This window comes from Choloepus didactylus, chromosome 4 (genome assembly GCF_015220235.1).
Source record: "Choloepus didactylus isolate mChoDid1 chromosome 4, mChoDid1.pri, whole genome shotgun sequence".
NCBI classification, from domain to species: Eukaryota; Metazoa; Chordata; class Mammalia; order Pilosa; family Megalonychidae; genus Choloepus; species Choloepus didactylus.
In genome coordinates, this window is record NC_051310.1 from 136,971,119 (window position 1) to 136,979,033 (window position 7,915).

The following is a 7,915-nucleotide window of genomic DNA, read 5'->3' on the forward strand; positions in this document are numbered from 1 at the left end:
CTCCCCTGCCAACTGCAGAGATGGGGCTTAGAAAGCTGCTCACTCCCTGTCAACAGCTTGTCCCCAGCTCAGCAGCCAGAGGGCTATGAAGGGTTATCTCCCCAACCTACTGCCAAGATGACTGTTAGGGGCATGAAAAGCTGCACCTCTCCTCCCTTACCCGCCTGCTCCAAACACCAGTCCCCAGCACAGGGGCTCTTGGTCGCAGGTCTGTGAAGGGCTACCACCTCAGCCAAGTGCTGAGGAGGGTGCATGGGGTGTGGAAGGCTGCTCCCCTCCACGCTGGTCAGCCAGCTCCAATCATCTGTTCCCCGGCAGTGTTCCAGGCTGAACACTCAGCGGTCTTGAACGTAGTCCCTCAGTTTCTCCAGCCTCATGCTCACTGTGGTATAGAAATCCCTGCCCAGCTAGTGGAACCCCAGAACTGCTGTTTTGAAGCAGTTTCTGTCCTTTATCTAGTGTTTTTCATGGAGGAGAATTTTGTTCTCTCTCTCCTAATCTGCTATCTTCCTGGAAGTCTGATAGCATTCTTTTTAAAATGATATTTTTCTCATTCATTTATTCATTTATTGTTATATTTAGAAAGTTATTGAACAGCTTCTGTGCCAGTTTGAAGCTGTTATGGACCCCAGAAGAGCCATGATCTTTTAATTCAATCTTGTGGAATGGAACGTTTTGATTAGATTATTTCCATGGAGGTGTGGGCCTGGCCCATTCAGGATGGGTCTTGATTAGATCACTGGAGTCCTTTAAAGCCTCACAGAGAGAAGATCAGAGAAGCTGAGAGACATTTCAGAGAGAAGCTAAGATGTGTAATCCAAAGTTTGCCCCTAGGAGAAGCTAAGAGCTGACACAGACCCAGATGCTTGGAGATACAGTCAGAAGGACATTTGGAGATGCTAAGCTAAGAGATGAAGCCCAGAGTTTGCCCTGTAGAAGCTAAGAGGGGATTTCCAGATGATTAGAGGAAAACGTCCTGGGAGAACAAGCAAGAATGCACAGGAGCTGAGAGAGAGAAGCTAAGAGAGACAGAATCCCAGAGACATTGTGGAGAAAGCCATTTTGAAATCAGAACCCTGGAGCAAAGGACCAGCAGATGCCAGCCATGTGCCTTCCCAGCTGACAGAGGTGTTCCAGATGCCGTTGGCCTTTCTTCAGTGAAGGTATCCTCTTGTTGATGCCTTAGTTTGAACATTTTTATGGCCTTAGAACTGTGAATTTGTAGTGTAATAAATTCCCTTTATAAAAGCCATTCTATATCTGGTATTTTGCATAATGGCAGCTTTAGCAAACCAGAACACCTTCTTTGGACCAAAGCATGTACCAGGAACTGGGGATACAGGAACAAGACAGACAAAGTCCCTGCCTACAAGGAGCTCAAATTCTAGTTCCTCTAGACATTTAAAATGGAAGAAATAGGAAAAAATATCCCAAGGCATTAAGCTGAGACTACTCAAGAGAAAAAGATTAGCCAGCCAAGCATAACTTGTTTGTCTTTAATTTCAGACTTTGGGGATCAAGTGAGAGGAAAGAATTGTTTAAAATAAACAATTCAGTTTGGAATAGGATCAGAATACAAAGAAAATAAAAAGCTAGCCTCTTTACAGTTTCTGCCTTCCTTGGAGCAGAGTTCCACAGAAAGAAATCTTTTGATGTAGACATAGGGTTATCTTCTTCTTTCCTGAATCTCTTCTAAAGTTCCTGGTTAAAATTTTGGTTAATATATCCTATTTCTTTTAATGATATTGAGTCACTATTTAACTATTATACATCCTCAACTTTACTTTCATTGGTAAGTTGCCATGTCCATGAAATTCTTGGGAATATCAAAACTTTAGCCCAAGAATATTATTGGGCTAGATTTTTCCAGCAAAATCTTTATTTTCTCTCTATTGGTCCAGGGGTCTCTGAATAAAAAAGTAAAGGAAACTATAGATAATTTTATAGGTAATTTTAAGATTCTTTTGGTAAGGAATGCAATCAATATTATAAATGATAATACCTATTATGGGCAAGAAATTAAAGGGAGTCCAAAAGATGAATAAGGCACATTCTTAGGCCTTAAAGAAATTACTTTCTAGTGTGTTACATGCTAGGTGCTGTGTGAATTGCAAAAAAGTATTAAAGAGAGTTCTGGAATAGACAGCAATCCTTATCCAATTCTTCTTTACTAACAGAACTCTGATTTTTGACCAGGTGTTCAACCCTCCGTTGAAGAGACTGTGTGATTGAGGAGAAACTGACCCAAATCCAGCTCTCAAGACTTGATTGATCTAAACCAGGATAATCCCTCCATCTTGTCAGGTAATTGACTTAAGAGGCATATGAACCAATTCTGACCAGTAAGTCATAAGGAGAGGTTTGTCGGAAGGTTCGGGAAAGGAAGAATGTAACCTCAATAGCTGCTGGCAGCCATCCTAAGGCCATGGGGAGGGGCGGAGGGGTTGTCCTTAGAATGAAGTTGGTATTAGGAAGGCAGAGCAGAGAGAAGGAATATGCCTGAGTGCTTGATGACATAACTTTTCTGCAGGGTCAAAAAACCCTGTAGTTTAGCTCACATCACTCGGGCTTTCCAGTTTTGTAAGCCAATTATACTTTCTTATTTAGGCCAGTTTGAATCAAGAGGATGTTATTTGCAGAGGAGAACATCCTAAGTGGATGCAGGCTTCAACTTTCAAAGACTAATAATTTAGTTGGGGAGTTAGATTTGTTATTTTTCGCTGATTTTATGATGCAATCTCCACCCCCCCACCACTGCAATTTTAACCTTTTTGAAATCAGGGTGTGTCTCTGAAATCAGGGTCTAGTGTCTTAAAATTGTTCTCAGCCAACTGACAGACATGATAAATGTCAGTGCTGGTGCGTGCAGAGCCTCGAAACTACTGTTTATATTGTTGTTGCTTTAAGTTACAGGCATTGTTTGAAATTCACGTATTAAATTGCCATTAATTAATTTAAAATTAATCATGATTATACCACAGTTCAGCATTAAAACAAAAGCTTATTCTGCCCACAGAAAGGCACAGAAACATCATCGAAGCATAAACTTGATATAAATGAAGCAAATATCCATCCTTGGAGAAATTACTGCAACTCCATAGTTTCTTGCAGATGCTTTATACATAACCTAGGAAAGGAAGACACCCACAGTATATGAAACTGTGTTCTGTTACTGAGATGCAGGCAAAGGAACACCCCTTACACATACCAAACGCTGCTCCTGAAAGCAAGAAAAAATATGCCAAATTCCTCAAAATAGATGCAATAAATCTTAAAGCCATGAGAGGGTGGTGTTATGGATTCATGATTCACAGAGAACCATCATTAAGGCCTTGTGCCATAGAAAATGGACACATATTAACGACTATCTTTTGCTTGTAGGAAACTAGTAACTATAAGAGTTCAGAGACGGGGAATATAATGTAGGTTAGAGAAGTGGGACTTGTAGAATGAATGCAAGCTTGGAAGGAAATAATTAGACAGTCAGGGAGAAGGGGAGACATTTTAAGCCTTTATCCGTGTCAGGCTATACAGTTGCCCATGACAAACATATAAGCCCCCAGACTCATATAACAAGGGTGAACATTTTTTAAACCATAGAATTCCTGTAAAATATCACTTTCTTTTTCTTATACAATACTTTATTTGCTCTTTAAAAATGGATAAACTACAGTGCTTCAAAAGTGTAAAGAGATACATGTATAGGCTTTTAATTTTCTAAATTGGACTACTTTCCTCATTGGTTGATCAAAAACATTGTATACACAACTCTACAGTTGATCTGTTCAAACACCACAATTGCATGGAACTTTGAATAGGAAATGAGATACGGTAGGTTAGTATAGGCTGGAGTGAAATAGTGACAAATCCCAGAGTAATTTGGGCAGATAATAAAAAATATATTTACAGCCTCCCCCTCCCCAGCCCTGAGGATCTGGGGGAAGGTGCAGATGTGTTGGACATCCTCACCTGGACTGGTGTTGATGTTGTCACAAACATTGGGACTGGCGGTTTGATGTGCTGAGCCCTCGAGCATGGGACTTGCCCTTATGAAGCTCATTACCACAAAGGAGAGTCTAAAGTTGTATGCAATGGTGCCTAAGAGTCTCCCCCTGAGTACCTCTTTGTTGCTCAGATGTGGCCCTCTCTCTCTCTAACTGAGCCATCTCGACAGGTGAACTCGCTGCCCTCCCCGCTACGTGGGACCCGACTCCCAGGGGTGTAAATCTCCCTGGCAACGCAGAGTATGACTCCCGGGGATGAATGTGGACCCGGCATCATGGGACTGAGAGTATCTTCTTGACCAAAAGGGGGATGCAAAATGAGATGAAATAGTTTCAGTGGCTGAGAGATTCCAAATGGAGTCGAGAGGTCACTCTGGTGGACATTCTTATGCACTATATAGATAACAACTCTTAGGCTTTAATGTATTGGAATAGCTAGAAGTAAATACCTGAAAATACCAAACTCCAACCCAGCAGTTTGGACTCCTGAAGACAATTATATAATAATGTAGATTACAAGGGGTGACAGTGTGATTGTGAAGACCTTGTGGATCACACCGCCTTTATCTAGTGTATGGATGAGCAGAAAAATGGGGATAAAACTAAAGGACAAATGGGGTGGGATGGGGGGATGATTTGGGTGTTCTTTTTTCACTTTTATTTTTTATTCTTGTTCTGGTTCTTTCTGATGTAAGGAAAATGTTCAGAGATAGATTGTGGTGATGAACGCATAACTATGTTATCATACTGTGGACAGTGGATTGTATATCATGGATGATTATATGGTGTGTGAATGTATTTCAATAAAACTGAATTTAATAAAAAAAAACAAAAAAACATTGTATACAGCAAATACAAAAAGGCTTTAGTGTTCACACATTCAACATTTGAGGTTTTTGACTAAATAGGAGTTATCCTGAAAGTCTATGAAATAATGATTTGTGGTTTTGTGAGGCATCACTTTGAACAATGTGCCCTTGGAGCCTTGGGTTCAGGGCTTGTTACTTACCTACTCCTCGAGCCTAAGCAACCATCAGTTCTCTAATTATGATCTCATATACATTTTATCCGAAAAATTTAATACAACTGTGATATAAGGGATCCACAAACAACTTAGGATATACCCTACTGTAAATGTCAAGGATTTACTTTACTCAAATATTAATGTAAGGAATTTCAAAAGATCCTTGGCCTGTCTTTGAAAATCACTCTAGCATCCCCTACTTAAGGGAAAAATAAAGATGCCAAAAGCTTCTGATTAAAGCATCTTAATTTGAAAAATCATTATTAATCTTCAAATTTTTGGTAAAAGATACATTTTGACTAAAATAAAGGGTTTTAGGCAGTATAAGAAACCTAAACTATTATATTGCTTAAGTCCAGTTATTTATAGTCAAAAAGAAAAAATAAACTCAAATTTATTAAAGGTCAAGATTAACCATCATATTTAAAGTATAGTTTTTAAGAAATATTCATGGTCTATATAGATAGTCCTGTCAAGAAAATAGTCTATGGCAACAACTTGAACCACTTGTGTACTACCTTACAAACTTTTCTTTGAGCCATAGAGTGGAATGAAGGATGAATTTCAATGGCATCCAACAAAAGCATCACTCTATTTGCTTAATACGTGTTTTTTAGAACTGCGCCTGGAGTCCTTTTTTTGGCTTGAAAATAGGAGAATTCAAGAAACACATATCTGTAAAAGGATTCCCTCTTCTCAATTTTGAAGCGAGTGTGTGTTCCTTATAGTTTATGCTGGATGTGAGCCTACATTTATGCGGAGACACTGCTGGGCTTTATTCTTTTTTGGGAGAAAGAGAAAGTTTTCTGATTTTCACCACAGGAGATAAGGAGACATTTGTGATATCCTTCAGACCAAGATGAGTTGACTGGCAAATTTCAGATGGTGTGCTGGTAGGAGTTTTACTGGTATGAGTTTTGTTGGCTTGGAACCGTGGGTCTCTTTTTCATCTGTATATTTTAGTGGTCTTTCAGATCGAGGCCTGGTGATTGGGCTCCCATTTGATTTGCTGGGGAGATTTTGAATGCATTTGCAAGTATTTTTAGAAGGCAAATATAGGTCATCAGAATCATATCCTGACTCAACTCACAGATGCTAACTTCAGAGTCATTTTTGCTTTCTTTTCTGTTAGAATCACCACTCTTTTCATTTTGTCAGAAATGAGTGAGATGATTACCTTCTTCCAAATTAAAATTGAAAGCATCATTGGAACTGAAAGATTCATCTAAATTTTTGGAGGAAACAGTTTTGTTGTTGTTGTTGTTGTTGTTTTTTATTTTCACTCTTTCTCTCTTGGTACCTTGATATAGACTTTGATTTTTTTCTTCTGTTATTTTTTTCTTTTATTTTCTCTTTTTCTTCTTTGTGCATCTCTATTCTTAGTTTTAGTTTGCTGAGATTTAGACTCTGAAATAATTTTTGTTTTACAAACGAAGGCTTGCTGCATAAATCAACTTTAGTGATAAGTTAATTTTGGTCCTTGTTCCATTGACAAACATTTTGTTCTACATTTTCAGGTATGTGTACATTTATGAGCGGCTTTGCAAGTTGAATTCTTTCCAATTCAAAAGATTCCCCTGTCAAATGACTAGTTTCAAATTTATCCATGGTATCAAATTGATATAGATTGTTGAAATGTTTCTTTAAATTGTGACAAAACCATACGGTTCTAGGTAAGACATTGTCAGTAGGCTTATCTTCACTTGACTCAAAGTCAAATCTCAATCTGTCTTGAACAGCAGGTATTTGCTCTTGTATTTGCAATGATTTGCCTTGTCCTGGAAGGTCAGCTTTCTGAAGAGGAATTTGCAGTAAATCCTTAACAAATAATTCCCTGGAGTTGTCACTAGTGGAGTCCATTCCAGAGGGACATACTTCCTGGCTTGAATATTTGGCATGGTGCAGCTGCAAAAGACTTGAGTTTGCCAGTTTCTGCCAAATTTTTGTTCCCTTTCTCTTTCATTCGTTTATGTCTTCAAGACTATCTTGAAAGGACATTTTAAGGCACCTTTCCTTGGCCATTTTCTGCCTTGGCCAACACTTCTGCCACCTCTGTCGCCCTCATCCGTATGTTCCAAGGCTCTGAGAGGCTGTTGGATTGGGAGAACCCCAAGTCCTGGGCTCTGGGCTCCAGACTCTGAAGTTTTGGCACCAGCTCCTGTCGCTTACGACTTCCGCGACTGCATTCCTAAAATATCCCTTTCTGCTTAAAAATATATGTCCAGTTGTAGAAAATTTGGAACCTAGAGAAAAACTCAAAGAAAAATATTTAAATTACCTGTGAGCCTATTAACTAGAGCTACACTTTTCAATATGATAGCCTGATAGCCACCAGCCTCATGTGTCTACTGAGCACTTGAAAAGTGGCTAGCTGCACTGAGATGCGCTGTCAGTGTAAAAGACACACTGACTTTTGAAGTCATGGTATGTTAAAAAAAACAAAAAAGAATGTAAAATATCTCATTAATTTTTTATATTGGTTACATGTTGAAATGATAATATTTTGGATATATTGGGCTAAATAAAGATATTAAAATTAATTTCATCTGTTTCTTTTTTGCTTTTTAAAATGTGGCTTTAGAAAATGAAAAATTATACATGTAGCTCATATTTGTGGCTAATATTATATTGCACAATATTGGTCTAGAGATGACCAACCACTCCCAAGTATTGCATCCAGTAAGATTAATCATATTCACTATGTTGCAGTACCTTCATCATCTCTCATAACTAAAACTTTCCCATCTCTCCAAATAGAAACTCTATAACCATTTTCATTAACTCTCCGTACCCCGTTGCCCCTGTCCCTGGCAATTTGCATACTAATTTCTATCTCTATGAGCTTGCATATCTTTGATATTTTCTTTGTAGTTACCATGGGACTTAA

The 7,915-nt window shown here is 38.7% G+C and overlaps 1 pseudogene; it reads right to left on the minus strand.

Annotated features, from left to right (window-relative positions):
• Positions 1-5,619: 5,619 nt before the first annotated feature.
• LOC119532811 lies at positions 5,620-6,293 on the minus strand (annotated as a pseudogene).
• Between the last annotated feature and the right edge of the window lie 1,622 nt (positions 6,294-7,915).